General features: G+C 24.7%; 1 protein-coding gene and 1 long non-coding RNA gene across 6 annotated transcripts in view; both read right to left on the bottom strand.

Annotated features, from left to right (window-relative positions):
• LOC113825263 (serine protease inhibitor 88Ea) overlaps nt 1–13,254 on the bottom strand; it is a 42,068-nt gene that overhangs the window by 10,112 nt on the left and 18,702 nt on the right. For 2 of the 5 annotated variants that reach the window (XM_070134180.1, XM_070134176.1), the window contains exon 2: nt 105–217. The exons of 1 other annotated variant lie outside the window; for it this stretch is intronic. The gene's annotated coding sequence lies outside the window, so the exon portion shown is untranslated. Of the gene's footprint in view, nt 1–90; nt 218–1,439; nt 1,558–13,254 lie in introns of those variants that run through there. 2 more of the 5 variants (XM_070134177.1, XM_070134179.1) reach the window with 2 other exon arrangements.
• LOC138865098 (uncharacterized) lies at nt 9,304–10,691 on the bottom strand. The gene is made up of 2 exons (XR_011399309.1): nt 10,255–10,691; nt 9,304–10,073 (listed from the first exon to the last, which is right to left on the bottom strand). It is a non-coding gene; the product is annotated as an uncharacterized lncRNA (long non-coding RNA).

Raw genomic sequence — 13,254 nt, 5'->3', positions numbered from 1 at the left:
ATATTATTAAAGGTGTTTAGACCAACTGCAACGTAGGACAATAATGGTAATACTCAAACAAATAATGGCAATATTGAAGACGATAATTACATTAGAAAATTTGCCCCGACGGCGCCTGCGCGTGAGCACCTCACGCTTGGCTTCGCGAGATTCGATCTCGCGGCCGCCGTCTCCGGGCCAGAGGCGGTACCACTGAGCCACGGAGGTTGGTTGCAAACTGCTAAAGATGAGGATTACTTCAATCAACTTGATTAGATCTTAGAGTGAAACTATTCTAAAAGCCACCATGGGTAAATCGTGTGTGTGTGTGTGTGTGATGATAATGATATTGATCATATTAACAACAATATCAATGATGATCATGGTAATAAAGGTAGTATGAGTAGTAGTAGTAATAATAATAATAATAATAATAATAATAATAATAATAATAATAATAATAATAATAATAATAATAATAATAATAATATTAACAATGATGATAATGATAACAATAATAAAAAACAATCATAATTACAATAATCATAAAAATCGTAATAGTTGTAATGATAACAATCATAATGACAAAAATAATGACAATGGTAATAATCATGGTAACATTGCAAACTTAAATGATAATAAAGATAATAAAAATGCTAATAACAACAGCAACAACAAAAGTAATAATAATAATAAAAGTGATATAATATTGTAATATCATTATCATCATTATCATTATCATTATAATAATCATAAAATGATGAGGATGATTATGTTAATGATAATGATAATATCAAAACTGATAGCAATAATGATTTTAAAAAATGATAATAAAAAAATGTGATAAGGATGATAAAGACATGATAATAATGATAACGATAACTCATGTAATGTTATGTAATAGTTATGACAATCAGGAAAATAATATCAATCATAATAACAATGGCAGTGATAAGAATGATATTGGTACTAACATTGATAATAAGCATAATGATGATAATAAAGATAGCCACAATGACAATAATGATGACGATAATAGTAATAATGATAATAAAAGTAATAATACTAATGATAATAATACCAATAATGATTATGATAACAATAACAATAATAATGTAATAATATTGATAGTAATAATAATAACAATAATCATGTAATAACATTGATAGTAATAATAATAACAACAATTATAATAACGAAAATTATTTTAATAAATCATATTGATGATAATAATTATGGTAATAATAATGATAACAATAATGATATTGATAATGTGGGCATTAGTAGTTATAATGAAAATAATGATGTTTGATGATGATGATGATAATAATGATAATAATAATAAGTGATTAGTAATGATACTAATAGTAACAATAATATTTATGATAGTTTAAATGATGATATTGAATGTGATAATGATAACAATAATAATAATCATAGAAGAAGAAAAGAAAATTTACCCCGACGGCGCCTGCGCGTGAGCACCTCACGCTTGGCTTCGCGGGATTCGATCTCGCGGCCGCCGTCTCCGGGCCAGAGGCGGTACCACTGAGCCACGGAGGTTGGTTGCAAATTGCAATAGATGAGGAGTCCTTCAATCGCTAATTATGTTTAGATCTATCAATAAAACTATGCTAAAGAATAACAATATTAGTACTACTACCACTAATAATAATGATTAGGATGGTAAAAATAATAATGAAAATAATAACAATGATAATAAGAACAACAATAGTAGTAACATTGATAGTAATGATAATAATGATAGTGAATATAATAATGACAATAATGCGAATAATGATGGTAATAATAATTATAATAAGAATGATGATAGCTGTAAGTAAATAAAAGTAAAATAGATTTATCAAACACAACAAAAATAATTATAATAATGATTATAAGAAAAAAGAGTAATAATAAAGATGAATATCATAATGACTATAATATTAATAAAAATGAAAACAAAATGAAAAGAAACAGAATATAAAAATGATAATGATAAAGATAATAATAATAATAATAATAATAATAATAATAATAATAATAATAATAATAATAATAATAATAATAATAATAATAATGATAATGATACTGATAATAATAATGGTAAAGGAAATGAAACAATGATGATCATAATAGCAATAACAATAATGATGAAAAAGATAATAACAATAATAATAATAATAATAATATTAATAATAACAATAATACTAATAATGACAGTGATAATTATTGCAATAACAATGAAACTTAAATAATAAAGATAATAACAATACTAATAACAACAGCAACAGCAATATTAATGATAATAATAATAATAATAACAATAATAATAATAATAATAATAATAATGATAATAATAATAATAATAACAATAATAGGGATAATAATAATGATAACAATAAAAGTAATAATCATGATAGCAATGATTTAGATGGCGATGGTAATAATGATGAATATAATCATAACTGAGATAGTAATAGTGACAGCAATAATGATAGTTATGATGATATATCAAAAACATTGTAATAATAATAATAATAATGAGGATGATTATGATACTGATAATGACAATGATAAAAATGATATGTTAACATAAAAATAGTATATATCATAAAAATGATAATGAAAAAATAACACTGACAATGATGATGATAACAATAACAATAAATAATGATGATAATAATTATGACAATCAGGAAAACAATAATAATCATAATACCAATAACAGTGAAAAGAATGATATTCGTGATAACATTGATAATAATGATAATGGAAATGATAAAGATAGCAACAAGGATAATAATGATGAAGATAATAATGGTTATGATGATAATAGTAATAATGATAGTAAAAGTAAAAATACTAAGGACAATACTAATAATTACAATAATGATGATGATGATGATTACAATAACAATATCATGTAATAATATTGTACAATAATAAAAACAATAATTATAAAAACAAAAAAATATAATAAATCATATTAATAATACGGGCATTAGTAGTGATGGTGAAAATAATGATGATGATGATGACGATGATAATAACAGTGATTATAGTAATGTTAATAGTAGTAACAATAACATTGATGATAGTTTAAATGATGATATTCAGGAAGATAATGATAACAGTAATGATAATAATCATAAGAAGAATAAAACAAAATTTACCCCGACGGCGCCTGCGCGTGAGCACCTCACGCTTGGCTTCGCGGGATTCGATCTCGCGGCCGCCGTCTCCGGGCCAGAGGCGGTACCACTGAGCCACGGAGGTTGGTTGCAAATTGCAATAGATGAGGAGTCCTTCAATCGCTAATCATGTCATGTTTAGATCTATCAATAAAACTATGCTAAAGAATAACAATATTAGTACTACTACTACTAATAATAATGATTAGGATGGTTAAAATAATAATGAAAATAATAACAATGATAATAAGAACAACAATAGTAGTAACATTGATAGTAATGATTATAATGATAGTGAATATAATAATGACAATAATGCGAATAATGATGGTCATAATAATTATAATAAGAATGATGATAGCTGTAATAAAAAGTAAAATAGATTTATCAAGCATAACAAAAATAATTATAATAATGATTATAAGAAAAAAAAGAGTAATAATAAAGATGAATATCATAATGACTATGATATCAATAAAAATGAAAACAAAATGAAAAGAAACAAAATATAAAAATGATGATTATAATAATAATAATAATAATAATAATAATAATGATAATGATAATAATAATAACAATAATGATAATGATAATGATAACAGTAATGATAAAGGAAATGAAACAATGGTGATGATAATAATAGCAATAACATTAATGATGAAAAAGATAATAATAATAATAATAATAATAATAATAATAATAATAATAATAATAATAATAATAATAATAATAACAATAATATTAATAATGACAGTGATAATTATTGCAATAACAATGAAACTTAAATATTAATAAAGATAATAACAATACTAATAACAACAGCAACAACAATATTAATGATAATAATAATAATAATAATAATAATAATAATAATAACAATAATAATGATAATAATAATAATAATAATAATAATAATAACATTAATAGGGATAATAATAATGATAACAATAAAAGTAATAATCATGATAGCAATGATTTAGATGGCGATGGTAATAATGATGAATATAATCCTAATTGAGATAGTAATAGTGACAGCAATAATGATAGTTATGATGATATATCAAAAACATTGTAATAATAATAATAATAATGAGGATGATTATGATACTGATAATGACAATGATAAAAATGATATGTTAATATAAAAATAGTATATGTGATAAAAAATGATAATGAAAAATAACACTGGCAATGATGATGATAACAATAATAATAAATAATGTTGATAATAATTATGACAATCAGGAAAACAATAATAATCATAATACCAATAACAGTGATATTCATAACAGTGATAATAATAGTGATATTGAATGATATTCGTGATAACATTGATAATAATGATAATGGAAATGATAAAGATAGCAACAAGGATAATAATGATGAAGATAATAATGGTTATGATGATAATAGTAATAATGATAATAAAAGTAAAAATACTAAGGACAATACTAATAATTACAATAATGATGATGATGATGATTACAATAACAATATCATGTGATAATATTGTGCAATAATAAAAACAATAATTATAATAACAAAACTCATTATAATAAATCATATTAATAATACGGGCATTAGTAGTAATGATGAAAATGATGATGATGATGACGATGATAATAATAAAGTGATTATAGTAATGATAATAATAGTAACAATAACATTGCTGATAGTTTAAATGATGATATTCAGGAAGATAATGATAACAGTAATGATAATTATAAGAAGAACAAAACAAAATTTACCCCAACGGCGCCTGCGCATGAGCACCTCACGCTTGGCTTCGCGGGATTCGATCTCGCGGCCGCCGTCTCCGGGCCAGAGGCGGTACCACTGAGCCACGGAGGTTGGTTGCAAATTGCAATAGATGAGGAGTCCTTCAATCGCTAATCATATCGACGTTTAGATATATCAATAAAACTATTCTAAAAGCCATCATATGTTTCTGTGTGTGTGTGTGTGTGTGTGTGTGTGTGTGTGTGTGTGTGTGTGTGTGTGTGTGTGTGTGTGTGTGTGTGTGTGTGTGTGTGTGTGTGTGTGTGTGTGTGTGTGTGCGTGTGCGTGATGATACGGAATAATGGCAATGGTGATGACGATAATAAAAGTAGTATAAACAATAATAATAAAACACGATCATAATTGTAATAATGAAAAGAATGATAATACTTATCATAGTAGTAGTAGTAGTAGTAGTAGTAGTAGTAGTAGTAGTAGTAGTAGTATAGTACTAGTAATAGTAGTAATAGTAGTAGTAGTAGTAGTAGTAGTAGTAGTAGTAGTAGTAGTAGTAGTAGTAGTAGTAGTAGTAGTAATAATAATAATAATAATTATTATTATTATTATCATTATTATTATAATAATAATAATAATAATAATAATAATAACCATAGTACTAATATTAGTGCAACTACTAATAATAATGATGATGGTAATAATAATAATAATCAAATAATAATAATAATGATAATAAGAATAACAACAATAGTAGCAGCATTGACAGTAATGATAAGGATGATAGTGATTATAATGACAATAATGCTCATAACGATAATAATGATAATGATGATAATGATAATAAACGTAGTATGAGAAAAAAGAATAATAATGAAAATTACAACAATAATAAAATAATAATAATCATAATAACGATAAAAAGTATAATGCTGAAAGTAGTAATGATAATAAAACAATAATAATTATTACTACTATTACAATAATAATGATAAAAATAGCACTACTGCTAATAATGATGATGATGGTAAAAATAACAACAATAGTTACAATAGTAATATCATAGTAATGTCAATAATAATTACAATAATGACAAAAATCATAATAATAATAATTATAATAATGACAATAATCATAATAGTAATAATTATACTAATGGCAATTATCATAATAATAATAATTATAATAATGACAATAATCATAATAATAATAATTATAATAATGACAATAATCATAATAATAATAATCATAATAATGACAATACTCATAATAACAATAATAACGATTATAATAAAAAATGATAGCCATAATGAAAATTAAAATAAGCTTTTTAAACATAAAAATAATAACGTTAATATCAATATAAATACAATGATAATAGTAATGATATCAATAATGATGATAATGATAACTAAAACAATAACAGTAATAAAAACAGTGAAAATAATAATGATAATGATAATAATAATAATAATAATGATGATAATACTAATGAAAATAAAAACAATGATAATCATCATCATAATAAGAATAATCAAAATAATAATAATAATAATGATACTGGAAGCAATCATGATATAGGATATCAAATAATGAAAATGATAATAGCAACAATGATAATAATGATAGTGATAATAATAATTATGATATAATACTTATAACAACAGTAACAACAACAGCAATAATAATACTAATGATAAAAATAGTGATAACAAATAAATAATAGTGATAATTAGAATAATGATTTAAAAAATGATAATAATGGTTTAGATGATAATAATGATGGTAATGACAATGATGATGAAATAAATAAAATCTGAAATAGTAATAGTGATAGTAATAATGACATTTATGATGATATGGTAATATTAATAACTCTAATAATAATAAATGATAATAATAATAATGAAGAGGATGATTATGATAATGATAATATTGATAACGATGACATGATAATATCAATAACAATAGCAATAAAAATAGTAATAATAATAATAATAATAATAATAATAATAATAATAATAATAATAATAATAATAATAATAATAATAATAACAATAATAATAATAATAATAATAATACTCACAATAAAAAAATATAATGAAAACAATGATGAGGATGATAAAGATAATGATAACAATAATGACACTCTTAACATTGATAATGATAATGCTAAAAAATAAATTATGATGATAATTATGACAGGATAATAATGCTAATATAAAGATATTAACAATGAAAATAACAATGATGATAATGCTGAAGATAGTAATAGTTATGATGATAATAGCTATAATGATAAAAAAGTAATATTACACATAATGATAATGATGAAAATAATAATAATAATAAAGATAATAATAATAGTTATAATAATAAACACATAATAATAATAATGATAATAATAATAATGATAATAATAATAACTTACAATAATGATAATAATAATAACAATTAATATAACAAAAATAATTAGAATAAATCATGTTGACAATAATCATGATAATATTAATGACAATAATGATAATGATAATATTGATGACACAGGCATCTAGTAGTAATAATAAAAATCTTAATAGTGAAAATGGTGATGATGATGATAACAATAGTGTTTATAGTATCAATAATAGCAATAACGTTAATTATAAATATGATAATAATGATAATGAGAATAGTGATATCAATGATAATCAGAATAACAATGATGATAAGTCATAATAATAATGATAGTTATAATAACAATAATGACAATAATAATAATAATAATAATAATAATAATAATAATAATAATAATAATAATAATAATAACAACTATAATAAAAAACAAAAATAATCATAACAACAACAATAGTAATATTTACACCGTTGATTATAAAAATAATAACAACGAAAAAAACATTCGTTATGCTGAAACAAGTAATGATAACATCGTAGTTAAGGATAACAGCCACAAAAACAATCTTAATATCATCAGGAATGTTTTTTTTTTTTTTTTGGTAATCATTATCTTCGATGCTATCATTAAGAGAAAAATTACCCCGACGGCGCCTGCGCGTGAGCACCTCACGCTTGGCTTCGCGAGATTCGATCTCGCGGCCGCCGTCTCCGGGCCAGAGGCGGTACCACTGAGCCACGGAGGTTGGTTGCAAATTGCAATAGATAAGGATTACTTCAATCAACTTGATAAGATCTTAGAGTGAAAGTATTCTAAAAGCCAACATGGGTAAATCGTGTGTGTGTGTGTGTGTGTGTGTGTGTGTGTGTGTGTGTGTGTGTGTGTGTGTGTGTGTGTGTGTGTGTGTGTGTGTGTGTGTGTGTGTGTGTGTGTGTGTGTGTGTGTGTGTGTGTGTGTGTGTGTGATGATAATGATACTGATCAAATTAACAACAATATCAATGATGATCATGGTAATAAAGGTAGTATGAGTAATAATAATAATAATATTAATAATATTAACAATGATGATAATGATAACAATAATAAAAACAATCATAATTACAATAATCATAAAAATCATAATAGTTGTAATGATAATAATCATAATGACAATGATAATAATCATGGTAACATTGCAAACTTAAATGATAATTAAGATAATAAGAATGCTAATAACAACAGCAACAACAAAAGTAATAATAATAATAAAAGTGATATATTATTGTAATATCCTTATTATTATTATCAATATCATTATAATGATCATAAAAATGATGAGGATGATTATGTTAATGATAATGATAATATCAAAACTGAGAGCAATAATGATTTTTAAAAAATGGTAATAAAAATGTGATAAGGGTGATAAAGACAATGATAATAATGATAACGATAACACTGATAGATGATGTTATGTAATAGTTATGACAATCAGGAAAATAATATCAATAATAATAACAATGGCAGTGATAAGAATGATATTGGTGATAACATTGATAATAAGCATAATGATGATGATGATAAAGATAGCAACAATGACAATAATGATGACGATAATAATAGTTTTGACGATAATAGTAATAATGATAATAAAAGTAATAATACTAATGATAATAATACCAATAATGATTATGATAACAATAACAATAATCATGTAATAATATTGATAGTAATAATAATAACAATTATAATAACGAAAATAATTTTAATAAATCATATTGATGATAATAATTATGTTAATAATAATGATAACAATAATGATATTTGTAGTGGATATTTATAAACTCCGTAGAGTTAGAGATGTTGGTTTGGTAGCGTGTATTCCAACTACAGGTAATTTCCATGTGGGTCTGGCGTTAATAAACAATGACTCTCAGGTGAGCTAAAGAGTGATTCCGTAGTCACGAGAAAAAAACAATAAGACCACTGGCTGACAAAAAAGGCAACATAAAAAGGAGCATCCATATTATACATTTATTTCGCACAAAACTTTCAAAAAGAACAAATACACAGGACAACACACCATACACTTACTTGAAAAACACAGAGGCAACCCGCCATAGCCCGAGAAGCACCAGTCAGCCAGCTAAAATCCAACGGTCTGTCACCACACACGAACAAAAGCCTCTCTCCTAGACCGATCTGGCTTGACCTTATATACAGCAGGTGGCTCCCGTGCTTACTGGGATTTTACCCATAATGCAGTTAACTTTATTTGTAAAATAGTGTATGGTGTGTTTAAAATAAGTTAGAAAACACATAAAATAAAAGAACGATAAAACTATACAAAAATGGGCACATAAAATGGATAAAAGATAGGAAAGTACGAAAAAGTGAAAGAAGGAATCCGTGAGAGAAAGCGGAGAAACACGAAGGGAAAAACGAAAGAAAAACAAAGCTAAGGTGAATTAGTCGAAGACGAAAAGGCAAGAATAGAACAAGGTAAGTATAGAATATAAGGTGAGTAGTGTATAAGTAGTGTTGTGTATAGTAGGAGTAATGTAGATGTAGAGGTAGACCACGAACCAGTGGGAAAGGTAAGTCAAAGGAATATAAAAACACAGGCATATTCTTATTTAAAAAAAAGGCGCAGACACACAGAAAACAGCAAAACCACGTCATCTTGCAGGGCGGAAGAGTCCGTAGATTAATTAGAGCGATCCATAACGTCAGGGAAACAGGCGGCCCGAAAGCCTACGGGATGACCCGCCTACAGCCAGGGAAAATTCACTACAATATTGATAATGCGGGCATTAGTAGTGATAAAGAAAATAATCATGATGATGATAATAATAATAAGTGATTAGTAATGATAATAATAGTAACAATAATATTTATGATAGTTTAAATGATGATATTGAGTGTGATAATGATAACAATAATAATAATCATAGAAGAAAAGAAAATTTACCCCGACGGCGCCTGCGCGTGAGCACCTCACGCTTGGCTTCGCGGGATTCGATCTCGCGGCCGCCGTCTCCGGGCCAGAGGCGGTACCACTGAGCCACGGAGGTTGGTTGCAAGTTGCAAAGGATAAGGAGTCCTTCAATCACTAATTATGTCATGTTTAGATCTATCAATAAAACTATGCTAAAGAACAACAATATTAGTACTACTACTAATAATAATAATGATTAGGGTGGTAAAAATAATAATGAAAATAATAACAATGATAATAACAACAATAGTAGTAACATTGATAGTAATAATAATGATAGTGAATATAATAATGACAATAATGCGAATAATGATGGTAATAATAATTATAATAAGAATGATGATAGCTGTAATAAAAAGTAAAATAGATTTACCAAACATAACAAAAACATAATAATCATTATAAGAAAAAAAGAGTAATAATAAAGATGAATATCGTAATGACTATAATATTAATAAAAATTAAAAGAAAATGAAAAGAAACAAAATATAATAACAATGATAATAATAATAATAACTATAATGATAATAACAAAAAAAAACTATAATGATAATAACAAAAAAAAACTATAATGATAATAGCAAAAATAATAATGAAAACAATAATGATAACAATAATAATAATATTAATGATAATAATGACATTTATAATAAAAAATAATGATAATTAAGGTAAACATTAGCATCACCATAATAAGATAAACTAAAATAATAATAACTACAATAATAATAATAATAATAATAATAATAATAATAATAATAATAATGACAATAATAATAACAATAATGATAATGATACTGATAATAATATTGATAAAGGAAATGAAACAATGGTGATGATTATAATAGCAATAACAATAATGATGAAAAAGATAATAATAGTAATAAAAATAATAATAATAATAACAATAAAACTAATAATGACACTGATAATTATTGCAATAACAATGAAACTTAAATGACAATAAAGATAATAACAATACTAATAACAACAGCAACAATATCAAAAATAATAATAATAATAATAATAATAATAATAATAATAATAATAATAACAATAATAATGATAATAATAATAATAATAACAATAATAGGGATAATAATAATAATGATAACAATAAAAGTAATAACCATGATAGCAATGATTTAGATGGTGATGGTAATAAAAAATAATGATAAATATAATCATAATAGTACTAGTGACAGCAATAATGATAGTTATGATGATATAATATCAAAACATTGTAATGATAAATATAATAATGAGGATGATACTGATACTGATAATGACAATGATAAAAATGATATGTTAATATGAAAATAGTATATATGATAAAAAATGATAGTGAAAAAATAACACTGACAATGATGATGATAACAATAATAATAAATAATGATGATAATAATTATGACAATCATGAAAACAATAATAATCATAATACCAATAACAGTGAAAAGAATGATATTCGTGATAACATTGATAATAATGATAATGGAAATGATAAAGATAGCAACAAGGATAATAATGATGAAGGTAATAATGGTTATGATGATAATAGTAATAATGATGATAATAGTAATAATACTAAGGACAATGCTAATAATTACAATAATGATGATGATGATGATGATTACAATAACAATATCATGTAATAATATTGTGCAATAATAAAAACAATAATTATAAAAACAAAACTCATTATAATAAATCATATTAATAATACGGGCACTAGTAGTAATGATGAAAATGATGATGATGATGATGATGATGATGATGACGATGATAATAATAAAGTGATTATAGTAATGATAATAGTAGTAACAATAAAATTGATGATAGTTTAAATGATGATATTCAGGAAGATAATGATAACAGTAATGATAATAATCATAAGAAGAATAAAACAAAATTTACCCCGACGGCGCCTGCGCGTGAGCACCTCACGCTTGGCTTCGCGGGATTCGATCTCGCGGCCGCCGTCTCCGGGCCAGAGGCGGTACCACTGAGCCACGGAGGTTGGTTGCAAATTTCAATAGATGAGGAGTCCTTCAATCGCTAATTATCTAGACGTTTAGATATATCAATAAAACTATTCTAAAAGCCATCATATTTGTGTGTGTGTGTGTGTGTGTGTGTGTGTGTGTGTGTGTGTGTGTGTGTGTGTGTGTGTGTGTGTGTGTGTGTGTGTGTGTGTGTGTGTGTGTGTGTGTGTGTGTGTGTGTGTGTGTGTGTGTGTGTGTGTGTGTGTGTGGGTGCGTGCGTGTGATGATACGGAATAATGGCAATGGTGATGACGATAATAAAAGTAGTATAAACAATAATAATAAAACACGATCATAATTGTAATAATGAAAAGAATTATAATACTTATCATAGAAGTAGTAGTAGTAGTAGTAGTAGTAGTAGTAGTAGTAGTAGTAGTAGTAGTAGTAGTAGTAGTAGTAGTAGTAGTAGTAGTAGTAGTAGTAGTAGTAGTAGTAGTAGTAATAATAATAATAATAATAATAATAATAATAATAATAGTGATAAAAACCATAGTACTAATATTAGTGCTACTACTAATAATAATGATGATGGTAATAATAATAATAATAATCACATAATAATAATGATAATAAGAATAACAACAATAGTAGCAGCAGTGACAGTAATGATAAGGATGATAGTGATTATAATGACAATAATGCTCATAACGATAATAATAATGATAGTGATGATTATAATAAGAATAATGAAAGATATAATGGAAATTAAAAGAAATTCATCAAACATAAAATAAATAATAATATTAATAGTGATAATAATAATATTTATAATAATAACAATAATGATAATAATAATAATAATAATAATAATAATAATAATAATAATAATAAAAACAACAATATCAATTACAATACTAATGATAATCATTGCAATAACAATGATAATCAAATCATAATTAACATAAAAACAATACCAATAGCAGCAGCA

This window comes from Penaeus vannamei, chromosome 19 (assembly GCF_042767895.1).
Source record: "Penaeus vannamei isolate JL-2024 chromosome 19, ASM4276789v1, whole genome shotgun sequence".
Taxonomy (NCBI): Eukaryota; Metazoa; Arthropoda; class Malacostraca; order Decapoda; family Penaeidae; genus Penaeus; species Penaeus vannamei.
Note: the sequence above shows the minus strand (reverse complement) of the source record. Positions and strands in the feature narration are given on the sequence as shown.